The sequence below is a fragment of the Erpetoichthys calabaricus genome, chromosome 5, assembly GCF_900747795.2.
Source record: "Erpetoichthys calabaricus chromosome 5, fErpCal1.3, whole genome shotgun sequence".
In the NCBI taxonomy this organism is placed as follows: domain Eukaryota; kingdom Metazoa; phylum Chordata; class Cladistia; order Polypteriformes; family Polypteridae; genus Erpetoichthys; species Erpetoichthys calabaricus.
In genome coordinates, this window is record NC_041398.2 from 55,868,119 (window position 1) to 55,891,764 (window position 23,646).

A 23,646-nucleotide genomic window follows, 5' to 3' on the forward strand; every position below is an offset into this window, starting at 1 on the left:
TTTAGGTTTGGCTATTTATATGTCTTCTTTCTGTCAACCTCTGTGGAGAAGAGACAAATTTTAGTTTATGAACAATGTGCATAAATTGGCGTAATACCAATAACCAGCAGCACATATGCTGATACAAGAAGGAGTACAAAAACATCTTAATTTACCTATTCTGTAGTTTGTACTGGTAATAGACATACATTAAATAAATGTCCCACTCAAGCTCTTTATTAATCAACAAATGAATTACATTTATTCATAATACAAGGATTATAGAAGACAAATGTATACATTTAGGGATCCGATGGTTGAGCATAAGTTACAGGAGGAACAATGTAGATTCAATTCTGGCCGTGGAGCAGTAGACCAGCTCTTCTCCCTTGGTGCAGTTGCTGGAGGGCGAGTGTTTTGTTGAGATGGAAAAAGCATATGACCGAGCCCTCCAGCATGTGCTGTGGAAGTTTCTGCAGGAATAGTTTTCTGTTGAGTTAGCATCAATGCTTAATGCAGATGATATTGTCGTCTTTGCCTCATCTGACTGTGACCTTTGGCATGCATGATTCACTGACAAAAGTGTAAAGCGACAGAGATGAGGATCAGCACCTCCAACTCTAAGGTCATGGTTCTCCTTTGGAAAATAGAATAGCTGCTTCATAAAGCCTGCAGAACAATAGGCATAAGGTAAGACCTCACAAAGGGAATGTATAGTATGTGAAAACATACAACCCCCTCCCCTTCCCAAAAATACAATTAATTTTGAAAATCAGCATGAAAGAAGTATAAACTGTCCATCTCAGGCAGTTACCTACGAATGCAAAGCACAACCAGGAGTCACCATTAAAAATTTAAAAATTAAAGTTTTTGTTTTTTATTTTTACCTGGAGAAAGCAAAGCTAGGAAGTCTTTTTACAGAACACATGTACACACGAACATACACAACAGAATGACTAAAAAGGAAGAAAATTTAAAAAGAAAGAAAACTTTTGACTTGGCAGTCACAGTCACAGTGAGGTATTAAGCAGGCTTATTGATATTTGGTATAAAGTAGATCCTGTCGCGTTTCCTGACACGCTTCTGCTGAATGGTTCATTGGCTGAAAGTCCTCAGTGTTAGTGTGTGTGGAAGCTGGCCTGGACACAGACAGGTGGACACAGATGGTTCACCCAACACACGTTTATTATACATGTTTACAACAATAAAGTGCACACACAACCCCAAAACTCCCCCAAAGTCCAGGCCTCATAATGCCTTTGCCTCCTCAGGTCCGCCTCCACTCCTCTCCTCCAAGACTTAGTCTCTCGTCCTCCTGACTTCAGCCATCAAATGGAGGGAGGCGGCCCCTTTTATACACACCTGGACGTGCTCCAGGTGCCTCCTGATTAGCTTCCACTGGCACTCCGAAGTGTGGCGGAAGTACCAGCTGCACACCTGGAAGCACTCCGGGTGTTCCTGGTCCTCATCCCCCCAGCACTTCGGGTGTGGTGGAAGTGCTGTGAACCAAGGCTCTTTAGGCATTGGGGCGCCCCCTGGTGGGGACCATGGGCCCCTATAGGGTTGAGCTTCTAAGCTCTGTTCCCGTGGTCCCCAAAGCCACCAGGGCGGTCTCCCCCTTGTGGTCTGGAGGAGGCGTAAGCTTTCCTCCGGTCCTCCTGGGCGTCCTGGCTGGGTACCACCCCCATCCACTCACCACATGTGTCAGAGAGTGGATGTACAGCATTTTTCATAGTGGCACTCAGTTTTGTTTTAATTCTGTCCTTTGATACTACCTCTACAGGGTCCTGAGTGTGTCAGTAGGCCTCTCTTAAAGTGATGTTACCAGCCCAGCATACTGCAGTGTTTAAACTTGCACTTCCCATCACAAAGTTGTAGATGATGTGAAGGATGTCATTTCCCACATTAAAATAGTCTTAAGAAAAAAGAGCCCGCTCTGTGCTTCCTTATATAGCTCTTTTGTGTTCTGAGATCAGTCAACCAGTCATTAATGTGGACCTCAAAGTACTTGTAGGAACACACCACCTCTACATCCACTCCCTGAATAGTGATTAGACATAGAGGCAGTTTGGTGCAGCAAAAGTAATTAACCAGTTCCATGATTTTGCTGATGTTAAGATGTAGACAACTTTTTCTGCATCAAGAAATAAACACCTGATTGCTATATTCTGTCTCATCCTTCTTATCAATACACCCCATAAGTGCAGAGTGATCTGAGAATTTCTGAAAGTGACATGACCTGGTGGTGTATTTATACATCGAGGTGTACAGAGTAAAGATAAAGAGAAAAGGAGACAGGACTGTTCCTTGTGTTGCTCCACCGTTGTTCACATTCATATCAGAAACACACACCCTGAGTCTCACAAACTTGCAGTCTGAGTTTCTTGTAATAATTTCTTTAAGATATGCATTTATTAGCATAGTGTTGAAAATGTACAAATATTTTGATTAAGTACATTTAAAAAATGCTCCTTACATGAAGGCCCAATGGACAATTGCATTCAGTGTGAAAAAAAGTTCAGAAAATGCCTATTAAAATTATATACAAAGTAACACCCACTGGTGATTAATTTGCATTTTTAACTGAACAGCCTCTCATCCCATCACTTCACGTATTAAGAAATTCTGATATAGTCACTGACATCTGAGACTAGAAACACCCAGTACACGGACAAAAATATCAAGGAACTCATGAATGAAATCTCCAAGGCTGTTTCCTTCCTCAAGTCATATATTAATCACTAGATCTGTGCTGTATGCTGTCACATCCTGAGTGATGCAGGCGTTGAAGACCGGCACATTATATCCATCTTTGATCACAAAAATGAAGCCAGCATTAAACATGCTGCTCAGCATGTTGGTGACCTTCAAAAAAGACACTTTAAAATCATAATTCATTGCAGTCTTAAAAAAAAAAAACCTCCACAAAGAATAATCACCTCACTTATTCATTTATTCCTTGACTTTTGCCAGCTATAATTTTCTCGCAATTAAACAAGTTTTTTGAACTTTCTATAATGGTACCAGTCAAAAAAAGTAATCTCTAAACATAGTCCATATTATTTTAATATACTGTACATGACAGTCATAATATAATTACACTGTCATGGTTCTGAATAATTTTAGGTTTTGAATTAAACATTTATTACATTCTAACAGTATACAGTATTTTGATTCTGGCCCCTGCAAACCCAAACTGAACAAAGTGAGTAAAGATAACAGATAGGTGGTATCTAAGTACAGGAATTTGCTTTGTGGCCTTGCCAGCTAAGCACAGCTTACCAGTTCAGGTTACACAGAAGCTCTTGTATCTGCCTGAGCCAAATGAGAAAAATGAAAGCTGTGAGCGGTGCACTTATGTGTGTGCAATGTCAGGCTGAGCTCTCTTCCAGCCCACTGGTCCTATCTATGCCAGAGAAAATCTGTGGTCGTGACACCATTGGTGTTAGTCTGGCAATTCACTTTGGTTTTGCTGCTTGCTACTCATAACGTAATGACCTTAGGGTTAAAATTAAAGCACTTGCATCTCCCTTAGGCAAAGGAGAAAACTCTGTGGATTGGACAGCTTCCAAGTTGCAAATGATGAGCTTCCGTGAGTATGACATCAAGCTGTGCTCTTTCCCGGCCCCTCAATGCCATGTGTGTCCAAAAGATTTAAAATGGCGTTGGACCTAGAGCATGACCACAGCTGGTTCATGATTTTAATAAAACTCTTTGATGACAAACTCAGATATTATCTGAGAACCATACATAATTAGGCTTCTTATTTTCAACTTTATCCACCCTGACAGAGACCTCTAAATTAATCTGCAGAGTTCGTTTTGCCCATAAATATTTAGTTATCCGGAATTATATAGATCAACATTTATGTTTAGAAGCTTCCATTTGTCTGTTTCAATTATATTAAGAGGTTACTAAGTACCTATAATATGTCCAGCACTAGTGAATAATGCACTGTTTTTTACATCAGCCAGAACAATTCAATTGATTTAGTTAGCAACTTAAAAACTAAAGGCCTGTCTCTCTCCTTTCCTTTTTTTCCAAAACACTTGAGCGTGCTGTTTCTAACCAGGTCTCTTCCTTCCTTGTACAGAATGGATTGTTTGATACCTACCAGTCCCTCTTCAAGAGGAACACACTTGACTGAGACAACTTTACTAATGGTGGTCGACCAGGTAGAACTTGTTAGAACTACAAGCATGTCATCAATCCTGATCCTGCTAGATCTCTCTTCAGCCTTTGACATAGACAACCACAACATCCACAACATCTGACATTGGCATCACTGGAAATGCTCTCTGATGGTTTGAGTCCTACATCTCAGGCAGATCCTACAGTGTGCCCTGGCGAGTAGAATTGTCAAGGGTACACCAGACAAGCACAGATGTACCCCAAGGAACAGTGCTGGGTCCTCTACTTTTCTTTCTGTACACAACCTTACTGGGCTCCATCATCAAATCCCAGGTGTTCTCTTATCAATGCTATGCCGACGATACACAGCTGTATCTGCTGTTCCCACCAGAGGACAACATGGTATCAGCTAGAGTCTCTACTTGCCATACCAATATCTCAACCTGGATGAAGGACCACCATCTACAATTCAGTCTGGCAAAAACAGAGCTTCTTGTGATCCTGGCCAGGCAGTCTGTTCAACTCCCCATCAATCTACAGTTTGGCTCACTGTCACTAACACCTGCCAAGTCTGTACACAATCCTGGGGTGGTGTTTGATAAGTAGCTATCTTTTCCTGCCCACATTTCTACTGTCTGTTGTTCATGCAGATTCATGCTGTACAACATTCACAAGATCAGACCTTATCTGACAGAGCAGGCAACACAACTTCTGATCCAGGCTTTGGTCTTGCTGTATCTGGACTACTGCAACTCGCTTCTGGCAGGAGTACCCGCATGTGCTATCAAGCCACTGCAGATGACCCAGAATGCAGCAGCCCATCTTGTATTTAACCAGCTGAAACGGACACATGTCACTCCTCTCTTCAAGTCGCTAAATTGGTTCTTTGTAGCAGCCAGCATTAAGTTCAAATTCCTAATGCTTGCCTATGGAGTAGTCATTTGGTCAGCACCTGAGTATATGGAGACACTGGTGAAGTACTATACACCTGCTCACTCACTCAGATCCTCCAGGGAACAGCATGTAGAGATGCCACCTCCGCATGGTGTCAAGTTTCAATCCAGACTCTTTTCCTTTTCCTGTGTAGTTCCTAGTTGGTGGAATAAGCTGCCCAACTCCATCCGTACTACTACTGACTTCCCAATGTATTTAAGAAGCAATTGAAGACTCATTGGTTCAGTGAACATCTGTTGAATTAACAAGAAAAAAATATCTTTACTCTGTTATACAGTAATCCCTCGCTATATCGCGCTTCGCCTTTTGCGGTTTCACTCTATCGCGGATTTTATATGTAAGCATGTTTAAATATATATCGCGGATTTTTTGCTGGTTCGCGGATTTCTGCGGACAATGGGTCTTTCAATTTCTGGTACACGCTTCCTCAGTTGGTTTGCCCAGTTGATTTCATACAAGGGACGCTATTGGCAGATGGCTGAGAAGCTACCCAACTTACTTCTCTCTCTCTCTCTATCTCTTGCGCTGACATTCTCTGATCCAGGCGTAGGGGGATTGAGCAGGGGGGCTCTTCGCACACCTAGACGATATGGACGCTCGTCTAAAAATGCTGAAAGATTATCTTCACGTTGCTCCCTTCTGTGCAGCTGCTTCGTGAAGCGACATGCTGCAGGGTGCTTCGCATACTTAAAAGCATGCAGGGCACGTATTGATTTTTGCTTGCTTGTTTTTCTCTGTCTCTCTCTCTCTCTCTCTCTCTTTGTCTGCTCCTGACGGAGGGGGTGTGAGCTGCCGCCTTCAACAGCTTTGTGCCGGGTGCTTCGCATACTTAAAAGCCAAACAGCCCTATTGATTTGTTTGCTTTCTTCTTTCTATCTGTCTGACATTATCTGCTCCTGACGCGCACTCCTTTAAAGAGGAAGATATATTTGCATTCTTTTAATTGTGAGACGGAACTGTCATCTCTGTCTTGTCATGGAGCACAGTTTAAACTTTTGAAAAAGAGACTAATGTTTGTTTGCAGTGTTTGAATAAAGTTCCTGTCTCTCTACAATTTCCCGTGTTTCTGTGCAAATCTGTGACCCAAGCATGACAATATAAAAATAACCATATAAACATATGGTTTCTACTTCGCGGATTTTCACCTTTCGCGGGGGGTTCTGGAATGCAACCCCCGCGATGGAGGAGGGATTACTGTATTTTATATTGTTGATTAATTTATTGTTTAATTGTTGTATTGATTGTAATCTATGATTGTAAATTATTAGTTATTACATCTCTTCAATTGTAGCAATCAACTTTTGTTACCTGTCCTGTTACACTTGCTGAACAAACAAGCCCTAGCCTAATGTTTCTCGATTATGTTTACCTCTGTTGTAAGTCGCTTTGGATAAAAGAGTCTGCCAAGCAAATAAATGTAAATGTAGTTTAAAATTAAACCTGCTGGATCTAGCAGGAATAACAGTTCGTTACAGACTATATTTAGCAAAACCACTGGCCTAATTCAAAGCTAAAATTGAAAAGTGAAAAAAAGAGTTGAGAAATTGGTCCTTTCATTCTATAGTAAGCACAACAAGCCTAAGAGTAAACCAGATCATCTGACCTGAATTTCTTTGTACTTTGGGATATGGATTCAGCAGTATCAGGTTTGACCAGGCTACTTTGATTGCTCTTTATTGAATTTCCAAGAATTCAGCACTATGGAAGAGTCTTTAGCTACTAAAATGAAGCAGTTTTTTTTCCTTTTACAAGCAATGGTGAGAAAACTACAAGAATGATAGTTAGACTGGTTCTGTCACAGTACTAGCTAACAATACGATAATGAAAAATTCACCTAATCTGCTAGTGTACCAATAGTTATAACAGATGTAAAATAATTTATTTTGGACTTTATAAAACAGAGAATAATGAGTACAAGTAATATCTAATACTTTTGGTGAAGCTCCAGTGGTAAAACATATTATTTAGTATAACTAAATAAGTAAGAAAATGTACGTATGATGTCACATTCGGGTGTGCATGTTAACTTGGTTAGTTGGTTTGAATGTTGGAGCATTTTAAAATTTTGTAGTCACACAATGGGTCGTACATTGGCACAATGGTAGCACTGATGCCTTGCAGTAAGGTGAATTGGCAATGTCACATTGGCCCTAGTGTGTGCTGTGTGTGTGTTGTTCATCCTGTGATGATCTGGTGCCTTGTCGAGAGTTTGTTCCTGCCTTGTGCACTGAATGCTGGCTGGGATAGGCTCCAGCACCCCCCCGCCAGCCTGGTCTGCATTAAGCAGGTTAGAAAATTACACGACATGAAGACTTCATCAAAGAGTTTATTCTCAAAATTTTTTATTTCATAAATTTTTAGAAAAAGACTTTATGAAAGTTTATTTATTGGAAGGCAAATATAAATAGTTATTTATTAAATATTAAAGTGTAAAATCTTTCTTTTAAGTCACATTTTTTCTGCAACTTGTTTCAATCTTTTCAAAATTCTTTCAGTACTTATTAACATAAATCTTGACTCCCTGTGCATTTTTCAGCATTTAGTGGGGAGCGTCAGCCAAACTTAACTGGGCTGAAAAACGCTTTAGATATTTAACTTTTGAAATTGTTCCTTCAGTATTGATGAAAAGGCAAACGGTTGCTGGCAAAAACTTATTGACTGTAACAGATGTACCATTTATACTCGCGTATAAGTCGAAAAATTTATGCCTTAAAATTCATTCAAAAAAACAGGGTTGACTTACCCACGGGGCAACACAATTGTTCATAGAATTTCGGTAATGACATTGTACACTCAACGCTTCACGGTGTTAAGTCACCAGTCATAATTATAATTATAAGCCAGCAATACTATTGCTAATTAGCTAGTTTTTTTTCTAATTTCATTAAATAATTCTTTAAACTGTGAAATACTTGAATTTGAGCATTAGCTTTTGCAGGTTTAGGATAACAAACGTACCATTAGCTGCCACATGCAACCAGATTTGGAATCAAAAGAACCAAGGCAACGCACGCTATCAATGCGATGCAAGCGCAGCCCGCAATTCAAAAAATTTCTCTGCCTACCTGTTTGTCTTGTCTGACAGTAGCTGAAAAGCAGCATCAGGAGAGAGAAGCCTGAAGTAGTCCAGCAGTGGGTGATCTGTCGTGTCCAACAGCTACCCATGCAGTCTTGTGAAGTCCGGTAGCCAGTTTGGCTCCCACGGATCAATGTCTGGGGATTCCTCCCACGTGAACCTTGCCGTAGGTGCATCGGCTGCGCGAATGCGTTCAGCTGGCAGCCGATCAGCTTGTGCGGCATCGGCTGGTGTTCGATCAGCTGATGCTGGCTTCTCACTCTCTTGCTCGATTCCTGATCACTGTCAATAAAATTTGATTCTGAAAAATCAGAGTCCGACTCAGCGATAATGTGCAAAACATCGTCTGCTGAGTGTTTTCTTTTCTGCACTCACTTCGCTCCCTTGTGACATGTCGATGCCATCTTGCCTTTGTTTACATTTCGCAGCTCACGCACACGCAAGGATTAGTTGCCTTGTCAACGAGTCTAGCATTTCTCCAAGCACAGAGGGAATGCCTGTGACGTGACAGTGAGTTTTGTCACCATTAACAGCTATTTGTCGCCCTCTATCTCTAGCTGTCAAGTTTTACCCTCGACTTATACATGGGTCATAAGAAATTTCGTAATTTTCGGCTTAAAAATACACTCGACTTATCTGCGAGATCGACTAATACGCGAGTATCTACGGTAAATTCACTTTAACTCAATTTACTTTATTTCTATATACTGCAGCTCTCTTCATTGAAAACTAGCTGTGAATGCTAACACAGATTCACAGCAATGTAAAAGTGCATAATTATTTGACATTTTGTACATTAGAACAAATAACTAGATAACTAAGTAATACTATATAGTCATGTGCAAACTTACAGCTTCATTTAGGAAATGTCATTTGGTTGTACATCGGTCACAAAGTGTACAGGTCATTGCAATTATGGCTCTGTGGGTCAGGTGAGGATTACTGATTAGCATATTTTAACTGCCAGTAAGGAGTTGCACAAACTAATCTTTGAATCTTGGCATTGCATGCTGGATCCAAGTAATGGAAGCCAGTGCAGGGCAGAATGCGTAAGAATTAGCTACATTACGTAGAGGAACGCCAATCAAAACAAATTTTAAAGGGCCCTCTTAGAGTCAGAAAACATATGAGACCCTGTGAAATAATAATCTTTTTATATAATACGCTACCGTGGCAGTCCGTTTGTCTGTCCAGGATTTTAAATCACCTGTAGCTCGCAAACCATTTGACCTATGGATATAAAATTTGGTGCAAATATACTACATGACCTCTACTGTTCGCTTTCGGGGTGATGATTTTTATTACTCTTTTTATTTTTATTTTATTTTATTGTGGAATCAACTCTCAGCAGAGTGCAGCATGGCGGTCGTGCAGCGCATGCGTACGGGCGCTGTTCACATCGCTACCACCTTCGCCATCACTTCCCCTACTTCTTGGTATCTTAAATCATTCTTGATGTAGATTGAAGACTTAATGCTAGAATTACCAGAGCCTACAAAAAAACTCGTAGATCCGGCCCACCTTAAATCCCATCGCACCTCTCCCTCAGCGTCTTTTGTCCTGTAAATGTGCTGATAAAGACAAGCAGCAAGCAGCCTGCTATTCCATCCCCCACCGCCGCAGAACATGCACAAAGTTCTCCCAGCTCATGCCTTGATTATCTGGGAGTGAAGTGCTGGAGTTTTAGAGTGGAAATAATAGATCGTTATTTGGAACAAATGCATTTCATGTGTGTTCTGTTTCTACAATAATCTGAGTAAACACATTGTTTAAACAGAAATGTTTTTCCTATTTTAGTAGTAAATGACAAAATGTTGGCATTAACTATATAATGTGTGCAGCCAGAAGTCCAAAGATCAAATAAACACTTTCACAAAAGGTTCATGGGTGCTAAAACAGCTTCTGTGGCATAGCGGTAAGATCTGCTGACTTGTAATCAAGAGTTCCCGGTTCGATCCCGACTTCCTCCTATATTTGCCGTTTTCAGTAGTGAGCTGCTCTTATTATTAACATTATACAGTACACACATACATTTGGTTTGCGTCTGTAACAGACGGTGTACATTTATAGTACAGTGATCCCTCCTCGATCGCGGGGGTTGTGTTCCAGAACCCCCCGTGAAAGGTGAAAATCCACGAAGTAAAAACCATACGTTTATATGGTTATTTTTATATTGTCACACTTGGGTCAAAGATTTACACAGAAACACAGAAGGTTGTAGAGACAGGAACTTTATTCAAACACTGCAAACAAACATTTGTCTCTTTTTCAAAAGTTTAAATGTGCTCCATGACAAGACAGAGATAACAGTTCCATCTCACAATTAAAAGAATGCAAACATATCTTCCTCTTCAAAGGAGTGTGCCTCAGAAGCAGAGAATGTCAGAGAGAGAGAGAGAGAAAAGCAAACAATCAAAAACCGATAAGTGCTGTTCAGGCTTTTAAGTATGAATGTCAGAGAGAGAGAGAGAGAGAGAAGCAAACAATCAAAAACCGATAGGTGCCGTTCGGGCTTTTAAGTATGAATGTCAGAGAGAGAGAGAGAGAGAGAGAGAGAGAGAGAGAGAGAAAAGCAAACAATCAAAAACCGACAGGTACTGTTCGGGCTTTTAAGTATGTGAAGCACCGTGCGGGAAGCATATCGCTTGACAAAGCAGCCGCAAGTAAGCCCAGCAAGGAAGGGAGCAATGTGAAGGTAGTCTTTCAGCATTTTTTAGATGAGCGTCCGTATCCTCTAGGGGTGCGAACAGTCCCCCTGCTCACACCCTCTCCGTCAGGAGCAGAGAATGTCAGAGCAAGAGAGAGAGAGGGAAAAGCAAACAATCAAAAATCAATAGGTGCTGTTCGGGATTTTAAGTATGCGAAGCACCGTGCGGGAGGCATATCGCCCGACAAAGCTGCCACAAATAAGCCCAGCAAGGAAGGGAGCAATGTGAAGGTAGTCTTTCAGCGTTTTTTGAGGAGCGTCCGTATCCTCTAGGGGTGTGAACAGCCCCCCTGCTCACAATATACTTGAGGAGTTTTATTTTATACGTAATAGCTCTGATTGGGTAGCTTCTCAGCCATCCGCCAATAGTGTCCCTTGTATGAAATCAACTTGGCAAACCAACTGAGGAAGCATGTACCAGAAATTAAAAGACCCATTGTCCACTGAAACCCACGAACCAGCGAAAAATTTGCAATATATATTTAAATATGCTTACATATAAAATCCGCGATAGAGTGAAGCCGTGAAAGTCGAAGCGCAATATAGTGAGGGACTACTGTACTTGTAAAAGTATTCTCATGAATAAAATAAAATGGGCAGCACGGTGGCGCAGTGGGTAGCGCTGCTGCCTCGCAGTTGGGAGACCTGGGGACCCGGGTTCGCTTCCTGGGCCCTCACTGCGTGGAGTTTGCATGTTCTCCCCGTGTCTGCGTGGGTTTCCTGCAGGCACTCCGGTTTCCTCCCACGGTCCAAAGACATGCTGGTTAGGTGGATTGGCGATTCTAAATTGGCCCTAGTGTGTGCTTGGTGTGTGGGTGTGTTTGTGTGTGTCCTGCGGTGGGTTGGCACCCTGCCCAGGATTGGTTCCTGCCTTGTGCCCTGTGTTGGCTGGGATTGGCTCCAGCAGACCCCTGTGTTCGGATTCAGCGGGTTCGAAAATGGATGGATGGATGAATAAAATAAGATGTGAGTGGTGTTTTGAAGCAATGGAACTGGACTTTCTCTGATCTGGAGGGATAAAAGCTGACACACAAATGCTGGTGAATCTGCCTTCTTTGTATCTCACTGTAACTTGATTTTTTTTTATTCAGTTTTATTGAGTGTTCCTGCTCATGCAATAAAAAAATTGAGCGACGGTGAGATACGAAGAAGGCAGATTCACCAGCGTTTGTGTGTCAGCTTTTATCCCTCCAGATCAGAGAATGTCCAGTTCCATTGCCTCAAAACATCACTCACATCTACATATATTCCCAGTTGCAAATAAAACCTAACAGCGTCAGATCCCTGGGGGGCGGTAGTATGTATATGTGATCGTAACTGAGAGAATAAAAGTGAAAAAAAAAAGGTAACTTTTACAAGTCCTATTAATGTGCACCATCTGACGCAAACCAAATGTATGTGTGTACTGTATAATGTTAACAATAAGAGAAGCTCACTACTGAAAATGGCAAATGTAGGAGTCAGTCGGGATCGAACCAGGAACTCTTGATTACAAGTCAGCAAATCTTACTGCTATGCCACAGAAGCTGTTGTAGCATCTGTGAACCTTTTGTGAAAGTGTTTATTTGATCTTTGGACTTCTGGTTTCACACACTATATAGTTTATGCCAACATTTTGTCATTTACTACTAAATTATGAAAAACATTTTTGTTTTAACAATGTGTTTACACAGATTATTGTAGAAACGGAACACACATGAAATGCATGTGTTCCAAATAAAGAACTATTATTTCCACTCTAAAACTCCAGCACTTCACTCCCAGATAATCAAGGAATGAGCTGGGAGAACTTTGTGCACGGTATGCGGCAGTGGAGGGATGGAATAGTAGGCTGCTTGCTGTTTGTCTTTATCGGCAATTTACAGGACAAAAGACATTGACGGAGAGGTGCGATGGGATTTAGGTGGGCCGGATCTACAAGTTTTTTCGTTGGCTCTGGTAATTCTAGTGTTAAGTACCAGCTTAAGTGAAAAATTAAGAAAAACGTACTAAGTAATTGCAACACAAAAACTGACTTAATCAGTTTTAACACAAAAAGATGCAGATGGAAGAAGAGAAGCAGCGGGCCACTAGAGTGGAGAAAACAAGAGCTGTGCAAACGAATGCTAAATGTACAGAGAAATAGTGTGAAGACTGTAAGTCAAGTGTAAGTCAAGTGTATTCAATGCACGTTATCGTGCAGTACGTCGTAATTGGTAATTGTAATAATTAAAGAAGTGTTACTATTCGCAAGGCATTTCAGTCTTTTATTGATAAAAGAAAAAAGAGTGAACCATTTACACCATGGGTGTCCAACTCCGCTCTTGGTGGGCTGCACTGGCTGCAGATTTTCATTCTAAATATCTTCTTAATCAGTGAGCTGTTTTTGCTGCTGATTAACTTGTTTTGCTTTAGATTTAATTGATGTGACTCCGACCCTTTAGTTGTTTCTTGTTCCTTAATGAGCAGCCAAACAATATTGAGACACAAAACAAGCCACCACATGACCAGCTAACCTGAAAATAAAGAAAAGTGACAGTCTCAGTCATGTTGGTCTGCTTTTAACAGTAAGTTTGGTCTAGGCAGGTGAAGACACCCATAGGTCCATCCAAGGGATATTCACTGAAATGTATATTTTCTTGTCTCCATCCCCTGATCACCTTTTCATAGAGTTGCCTATAGGGTTCTTTTATCTTCATTGTACAGGTTAGGCCACCATACTGACTCACCACAATTTGGAACTTCCAGAAAAGGTGCACTTATACTACAATCAATCGAAACCCCTTGACTACAGACAGGTGACCTTCACTGAACTTATTATGTGACTTCTAAAACCAATTGACAGTGCCCATGATGATTTAGGAGTGTCATGTAAAAGAAGGTGAATACTGCTGCAATCAATTATTTTGTGTTTAATATTTGTCATTAATTTAGATTACTTTGCAGAGGTATCTTTACTTTGACATTAAAGAGTATTTTTCTGTCAAAAATGTATATTCCAAAAATGAAATCTACTGTGATTCAATGATGTATAACAATAAAACGAATAATGTACACCAAGCAGTAGTAAGGTAGCATGTAGAATGTATGTACTACTGATTGATATGGAAGTACCAGATATACTGTACTTACTTACTGGCCCAGTAAAACTCTTGCATAAAGCAATAACTAGGACAGCTGGGGGAGGACATTATGTACTGCCAGGAATGCCATTATACTTCTAGAATAATAATAGAATGTTACACTTGAAAGAATAACTGTGCAAGAATTCTGGAAATCCCATTTTTATAAATTAATAAATGGATTGTGTTTTTTCACTCTGAAGTGTGAAGGGATTATTTCATAGTGTATGACTGGAGCTCAGGAAAATGTGGTGTATGCCAACAGACTGAATAAAGCCAGCCATTATACAGCTCAAGATTACTAAAATTCCAATTTGCCAAAATGTGTTTTCTTATTAGTTTTTGTGTTTTTCTTCCCTATGGGTCTTTACACACTGATTTCTCCTGTTAAAACTCCTAATAATTATACAAAGTTAACTTTCAACTCTTGATGAGTCTTCTACCTCGGTTCAAAGCTGCATTTCCAGATAACCAAAGTATAAAACCCTGGACTTCAAAGCTATCACAGCACCTGTGTTTCCTTTATAATTGACAGTTAGATCCAATTTGCATGTTCATTATCTTGCATCTAACCTCTGTAATATGTAGATTTGTTATAATATCTTTGAAATGCATCATTAACGGTCAAGTGAGCCATGTTCTGTGGGTACAAAGCGTCCTTTGATTTTCTAGTGAGAGTTTAATCAGTACTATCTCTGTTATTTTTGTTGAGTGAAGTTGCTTAGATAAATCTTTTATTTTTTTAAGTATATAGTCTAGCTAGGTTATCACCTAAGTAGTAATTTGTATGAAGGGATATTATTTGTGAACTTTTCAACATGGGTTTTCAAATTGCAGTTTTGTGTATTATTGTTGGTCAGTAGTTAAATACCAATTTCTTCATTAATTAGTGCACTTTTATACACCTAATATATATGAAACCTTTTAATTTATGAAAGTTTATTTATTGGAAGGCAAATATAAATACAGTAACCCCTCACTTATCGCGGGGGTTACGTTCCAGAGCCCCCCGCGATAGGTGAAAATCCGCGAAGTAGCGACCTATATTTATTTTATTATTTATACATATTTTAAGGCTTTATAAACCCTTCCCACACTCTTATAAACCTTTCTCACTCTCTTGTTAACCTTTCCCACACTCTTATAAACACTTCCTATGCTCTTAAACACTTTCTACATTCTTAAACACCGCAGACCAACACTGCACACTGCACGCAACGATCAGACGTCAATGTGTCTGCACTTGCTTTGTAAAGGGGGGCAGCTGAACTCACGCTGAGCAGAAATGGACTTTGTGCTGCTTCTGCCAAAATGCCTGCTTGTCGCTCTGCACGAGGAGTGTGTGTGTGTGTGTGTGTGTATGTGTGAGAGCTGAACTCACCTTCGCTCAAACCCCCCCCTCCCCGGAAGCGCAGTACGCTCCTCCCACTTCGCATTGTCAAGGGGGTGGGGAGCTGAATGAACGCTAAGGAGAAGTGGACTTTGTGCTGGCTTTGTGCTGCTTGTCGCTCTGCGTGTCAATAATTTAAAAGCCTGTACATCACCAATTTTCCTGTCTCACTGTCTTGTCTTGCGTGAAGTTAAAATGTTTTATAATAGTGAGATGTTACTCATATCCTTAGCCCGACATCCACATATCATATGTGTTAACAAAGTGTGTTTTATAAGTTTACATGTGTTTAAAGCATGTGGGATGGGTATTTTAAGGCTTAAACTATAAAAATGTTTATTTATATGGTCTTTCTATATCGCGGATTTTCTCCTGTTGCTGATGGGTCTGGAACATAACTTCCGCGATAGGCGGGCAATCACTTGTATTTAAAAACCTGCGAAGTCGTGAATCCGTGAAAAGTGAACCGCGAAGTAGCGAGGGATTACTGTAGTTATTTATATATATTAAAGTGTAAAATCTTTTATTTAAGTCACATTTTTCTGCAACTTTCTTTCTTTCTTTTTTTTCAAAATTTATTAATATAAATCTTGACTCCCTCTGCAAATTACAACATTTAGTGGAGAGAGTCAGCCAAGCTTAACTGTTTTGAAAAACACTTTAGATAGGTAACTTTTGAAATTGTTTCTTCAGTATTGATGAAAAGGCAAACAGTTGTTGGCAAAAACTTATTGATTGTAACAGATGTAAATTCAGTTTAACTCAATTCACTTTACTCCTGTATACTGCAGCTCTCTTCATTGAAAACTGGCTGTGAATGCTAACACAGATTCACAGCAATGTAAAAGTGCATAATTATTTGACATTTTGTACATTAGAACAAATATCTAGATAACTGAGTAATACTATATAGTCATGTGCCAACTTACAGCTTCATTTAGGACCTGTCATTTGGCTGTATACCGGTCACAAAGTGTACAGGTCATTACAATTATGGCTCTGTGGGTCTGGTGAGGGTCACTTGTAGCATATTTTAACTGTCAGTAAGGAGTTGCACAAACTAATATTTGAATCTTGGCATTGCATGCTGGATCCGTTTAATGGAAGCCAGTGCAGGCCAGAATGCATAAGAATTAGCTACTTTACGTAGAGGAGCGCCAATCAAAACAAATCTTAAAGGTCCCTCTTAGAGTCAGAAAACATATGAGACCCTGTGAAATAATAATAATTATAATAATTAAAGAAGTGTTACTATTCACAAGGCATTTAAGTCTTCTTGATAGAAGAAAAAAGAGTGAAACCATCTACACCAGGGGTGTCCAACTCCGGTCTTGGTGGGCTGCACTGACTACAGATTTTCATTCTGTCTTTTTAATTAGTGAGCCGTTTTTGCTGCTGATTAACTTGTTTTGCCTTACATTTAATTGACGTGACTCAGACCCCTTAGTTGTGTCTTGTTCCTTAATGAGCAGCCAAACAATACTGAGACACAAAACAAACCGCCACATGACCAGCTAACCTGAAAATAAAGAGAGGTGAAAGTTTCAGTCATGTTGGGCTGCTTAGGTCACCAAAACATCTTGATGGTGGTCTTAGAAAAAACAGAAAATCAACAGTCTGCTATGGCAGAATGAGAGCAGCAACAGATCATGATATTAAATAACAGCTTTTTTTATTTTATTGATTTTATTAAAATCAAATAATATTCCATACAAATAAATCAAGTTTTACAAAAATAATTCAAACCCCACCCCTAAAAAAGACAGCTAGACCAGCAGAGAAAAACTTTAAGCAAGTAAATAGATAAAATAATAAATGAATAAAGATAAATGGGGCAAAAAAAGAGGGAAGAGAATCTGCTTTCTCAATTTAAATGCTTATTCTAAAATGTTATTGATTAGATCCTGCCGGGTTTTGAAAATTTTTTGTACAGATCATCTAAGTGCGAATTTGACTTTTTCCAATTTCAAATAGTTATAACATCAGTTACTAACCGACTTAAAAGTAGTGGGCTAGGACTCCTCCAGTTGGGCAAGATAAGTCTATGTGCCAATAGTGTAGTAAAGGCAAGCATAGTTTGTTTGTCCTTCTCCAGTTTAAGCCCTTCTGGAAGAACACCAAACGCAGCTGTTAATGGATTAGGAGGGATTGGGACACCAAGGCTGTCTGATAGGCATTTAAAGATTTTGGTCCAGAATGATGTTAATTTGGTGCAGGCCCAAAATATATGGCCCAGTGAGGCTGGAACTTGATTGCAACGTTTGCAGGTTGGATCTTGCCCTGGAAACATTTTGGACAATTTTAAGCACGAGAGATGTGCTTGGTTTATAAGTTTGAGTTGAATAATTGTATGCTTTGTGCATAATGGCTTTAATTAACAGCAAGAATTGGATTCTGATTAAGAAACTGGTTGGAGTGAAATTGACTGGAGTTTGACTTTCCAATTTAGCTGGTCATCTGTTGATTCGTTTCACACCTCATTTCTGTTTGGCTGCCATTTATTGAAGAAACAAATCAAATCAAAGGACTGAATCCTTAAAAACAGGGCTATTAAAATGAAGGGAAAAGGAGTTAATTAGCAGTGAAAACTGCTCGCTAATTAGCAAAAGGGTCAGAATGAAAACTTGCAGCCACTGTGGCCTACCTGGACTGGAATTGGACACCCCTGATCTACACAGATCAGAAACATTAAAGACACGCCAAGCACAACTTCAAAAAAGTTCTGCGGGCCATGGCCAGTCAGTGCCCCGAAGATTGCAGCTCTATGAGCACAATGATATATTTTTCCCACTAATTGCTACTTTGTTGGTTGCACAGGATGAAAGACGACCGAGAGATGGCTGCCTCTACAGTTCCACTACTGCTTATCTCACTGTTTCTATTCAGAACCTATCATTCTAAGGCATACAGTCTTGCAGCTGGTAGCAGCTGGCTTTGGCAATTTCTAGAAAATTATTACCTTATTGTTATCCTATGGCCCTCATCTATGACTATAGTCAGCTGTTAATGGTGCATGACTGTATTGGGTTGAACAAGCAGATCGCTAACAGCTGAGTATGGCAGTAAAGTTGAAAGAAACATTTTATAATAAACAAATTCGTGCTACTTAAAACTTTCAAGGCAGGTGTTGACAACAACTGACGCATAAAGAATTGAAGCCTAACTGCCAAGAAAAATCACCTCGAATGTATTATATACAGTAGTTTTATCCACTAGTTGGCATCAAAGACCATGAGATAAAGATGAATCACCATTCATTTTTATTACAGCACAGGGTTAAATGCTGGCAGCTGCTCTGGTCAAAAGAAATCCTCCGCCAGAGATGTGTTGTACTGTATATTGTTGGTGACTCAGATTCTATGCTGTCAGATGAAGATATTGAAAGAAAGTGACAACGAGAATACTACTGAAAAACCGTTTTGTTAGTTTTCTGCTTTTCACAGTCTGGGTAATAAAAAGGAGTTTGATGAAACAAATAAAAAAAAAGTCCCCAAAGAGTTAACAGACTGGATATGGCCACCGGTCACCTTAACGTCATTGTTAGTCAGTTGTGTCTTTCTAATGTAAACAGTGTGCCCATCTGAAAATGGACTTTTTCAGTCTTTTCTGAGGGCAAATTGCATAATTAGGAATATCTGTCTAATAATTTGACCACTCATTGTATACAAATAAATTTACAGAATATATATTTTGATATACATTACATAAGGATTTTGTTTGGTTTCAATGAATCCAATACATGTTTATTTTTTATTTGAACGCAATTTGCTTTCATGATTTTTATCTAATATATTTATAATCCTTTTAACATAATCTGGTTTAGTCTGGAATTATAATGAGAAATCCTCTGCATGCAATCAACCACAGCATGAACCTTGTCATTGGAGTGTATTTGAGGATTTCCCTGAAACAGATTAACTGAAATTTAAGTGCTATTATTTTGCTTAAACATTCTTTAGTTGTCTAAAAGTGAAAATGCAATTTCAAAATTGAAAGTACGGTAACATTCCAGAAGTCAATTTTAAAATACTAGTTTATTTAGGAAGGTTCTATTGCTGGGAGAGCACGAGTTTGTATTTTTATGTGCTTGTTCATTAACTTCAATATTGAAATGAATGTTGGATTAAATGTTTTCAGATTTTTTTTGTTTATTTAACAAAACATTTAACTTTTCTGGGTGTGCCCTTTTTACCATAATTGAATTAATGTTTAATATTATCTAAAGAAAATAATAGGTGAAGGGAGTACTTGTGAACTAAGTACACATTGGAATATCACCTCATCAAGAAGGAATCAAGATTTCTTTAGGCCAAACTAGAGTGTCAGCAAAAGTTTGGTTTACTTTGTTTATTAGTACGTTCTTTTAATCCTCTGTTCATCCCTTTCTTGGTTTGTCTGATTAATAAGGCTTCCATATTTTGAACTTTTTACTTCCTTGGCGGTATTTTTAGGTGTGCAAGGATCTCATTAAAATATTGAATTGATTGCTAATTGAACAAGGTATGCACGCCAAATTGGTTGAAGAAACATGCCATTTTTTTAATATTTCTTTAAATAAAGTTTTCTGTAAACTTTCAAATAAAAAACACTCCTTATGTAACCTGAGAATGCAAATTCTGGAAGCAAAAAGCAGGGGAAGTACCTACACATGCACATTACTGATGGACATGATGGTGTTATGTATAGAGAATATGTTAGAAAAAAAATCTGTGTAAACTGAAAGAACCCATTACCTTAATCTCACACTTTAATCAATGCTAAATCAAAAGTGAAACTGAATTCCATATGAAATGGATATCTGTTTAACACCCCACTCTGCTTTCTCTTTGATTTTATCACTGTGTGCTCATAGAGAAGCCTATTGTGAAAAGCTGTGTTTTTCAGTTGTTTGAAGGCTACAGTTAACTTTCTGATTTTAAGCAACTGTTCATGAGTCATAAGAACGTTGCTGTTTGCACACATACCACAAGTGAAAAGTAAAAGTATTAATAATAAGAAGGAATATGAAAAAGAACATATTGTATAGCTGTAGATGTAATACCCAGAATATATAAGATATGTTTGAATATAAACTTATTTTTTATTTTGAGCATTCAAATCCACCCTAATGTAGACTTTTTTCTCTTTATTTAAATTTAAAACTCAAATTGGAAATAAAAAAAAACAATCTTGGTTCACAGAAAGTAAAAATTAAAGAGACAGACCTAAAGTGCCCTGGTGATACTCCAGGGTGATACTACTATAAAATTTTGAAAGTACTGCTCTAGATGAAAAGGCAAAAATGCAAATACTTAAAGACCATACACAGCTTATGGTCTTCTTTGCCCTGATTGGCCATCATTTGACAGCTGTGCAATAAGGGTGCTAAGCAACAGTTACAGATGGGAGGAGCCAATGACAACAGCCAGGCACAAAGATGGACTAGAGACAGTCCCTAGGATCATAGACTCTGCTAGAATAAACCAACAAAGACCACAGGCAGCCCCAGGGTTGGATATAAACTTTACTGCTCTAGGTAATGCATATGAATTTGTAAGAAAATGGAGTGTCAATAATGAAAGAGACAGAATCATTCCTATTAGAATATCACAGTAATTAAAGAAATTATGATTTGATGAGTCTTCTTCTTTTCTTTATCAGTTCTGAGGTGTTGCCAGGTGATACTAAGACTTTATTGCAACTCCAAACAACCTGCTGTGCAGTGTGACCTTTTTGGGATCCTTTATCCAAAAAGACAACACTTACATGACTTGAGAAAGTAATGAGATTTAGTGGCTGGAATATAAAATTGTGAGAGGAGACTACTGAATAAATGGCATTTGGAGTACAGTGTTGTATTCTTCCTGTGGAAAAGATTCTTAATTTTATATGCAGCCTTTTTCAGTACTAGGCAACAGAAGATTGGTTCATGTTTATTGATTTGTACATTTATTGCTTTGTACAACATATTCCAAAATCCCTGCATACTATGTCTTTTCTCACAAATAGTTTTGAGTTGCCACAAGCTACACTCTTAATGCAACTAGCACCAACATAGAGTTTCTTTGTTGAAAGAAAAATTACATTTATTCATCTAAGCACTTGAGAAGCTTTGTGTTTCTTCTTTTTCTTGATGATCAAAAAGGTACCTAGAACTCAAGGACACTGCAAACAGCTATAGTGATGTCCATTAATTTATTTTCTTGGAAAATCAAGCTCCTACACATTCAATCTGGTGCTCTGAAGATTAAGTTACCTGTAAAAAGAGAGACATTAGGAGCACATGCTGATAGCGCGTTGCTGTACCCACACACGATGAACCATGTGGATTGGGAATGCAGTGCGTGACACATCAGCATGTGAGGTTTTTTTTTTGCCTGGAGTGCCAATCCTGCTACCAATCCCCAGGTTTTCCCTGTAAGTTGGAGAATCTGCTTGCAGGGCTGGATGCGGATCATACATCATATCCAGGATAAAGCAATAGCAAGTTAAGGACCTTGATCAAGGGCCCAAAAGAGTAGAGTCACTTCTGGCATTTACAGGATTCAAACCAGCAACTTTCTGATTACCAGCACATATCCCTAGCCTCAGAGCCATCACTCAGCTCTACCTGTAAAAAGAGACAAAAACATTTGTGTCTCTGTACATTTTCTATATAAAAAAATTTAACATATTTAAGTTCCACTAAAACAGCTTAGAGATGATAGGTGAGCCCATTGATTATACAGTAGGCAGAACCTGCAACATGTGGTTCTCCAAAAGATGCAGGTATGTATGGCGAAAAGTTTGTATACACCCAACTATCACATTTATATGAGCTTGTTGGACAATGTCTTTATTGATCTGTTTTTGTGCACAGGGGCACAGTCATGCTGGAGTAGAAAAGGGCTTTGCTTCAAAGTTGCAAGCACACAGTTGTCTCAAGTATCTTTGTATGCTATAGCATTAATAGTACTCTTCACTGGAACCAAGAGTGCCTAGGCCAAACCCTGACAAACAGCTCTAGACCTTTATCCTTCTTCCACCAAACTTTACAGGGGGCACTAGGCAGTCCAGAAGGTGATGTTCTCCTGGCATCCACCAAACCCAGATTCATCAATCAGACTCCCAGTTAGTGAGGTGTGATTCATCACTCCAAAGAACATGTTTCCACTGCAGCAGATACTTGACATTGTACATAGTGATCTTGGGCTTGTGTGCAGTTGTTCGGCCATAAAAAAGCACTTCATGAAGCTCCTGACACACAGTTCTCGTGCTAATGTTTCTTCCAGAGACAGTCTGGAACTCTGCTGTAAGTGATGCAACAGAGAATAGGAGATTTTTAAATGCTATGAGCTTCAGCATTCAGTACCACTGCTCCGTAAACTTACATAGTATACTACTTTGAGGCTGAGCTGTTGTTGCTTGTACACAATTCCACTTAGCAATAAAAAAAAAAAACTTAAAGTTGACAAAGGAAGATCTACCAGAGAAAAAATATCACATATTGATAGAATCCTATGATAATACCATGTTTAAAGCCGCTAAGCTCTTTAGTACAACCCATAATATGGCCAGTGGAAATTGCATAAATGTGTTTGGCTTTATATACCTCTTAACAATGACACACCCAAACTTAATAATTTGAATGGGTATCCACATACTGTTGGCCACAGAATGTACAATATATATTGTGCAAACACTTGCAAGACAATTTTGGGGAAATAAAAAAATGATATATTAATATCAGACATATCATTCTAACACTGCTACACAATTCTCATTACTAGAAATGTGAATAGGCCATATCAACACCTGCCAAAATAATAGATAGATAGATAGATAGATAGATAGATAGATAGATAGATAGATAGATAGATAGATAGATAGATAGATAGATAGATAGATAGATAGATAGATAGATAGATAGATAGATAGATAGATAGATAGATAGATAGATACTTTATTAATCCCCAAGGGGAAAGTCACATATGACCCGCTGTACAGTTCTGTTCATGTTTGTTTAACCAGGATATAAAATTGTCATTATTCTCCGTCAACAATGTAATTTAGGTTTGTAGTTCTTCTTTAAATAATGGAAAGTTGTTTATGTTTGTCCCTCCCATAATCCTGGTCAGGATTAAGCAAGCTTAGGAAATGGTATGGTATGTTTATATTCATAAATATAATGCATAAAGCTGTTTAAACAAGTCATATGTAGAGAATTGTCATGCACGCGCGCTTAGGGAGCCGCGGAAGGACCCAAGACGTAACGTGCAACCTGATGCCAAGCGGGAATGGCGGAGCACTAATCTCTCTCTTTGTTTTCCCAGAAAGAAGGAAGCATCGC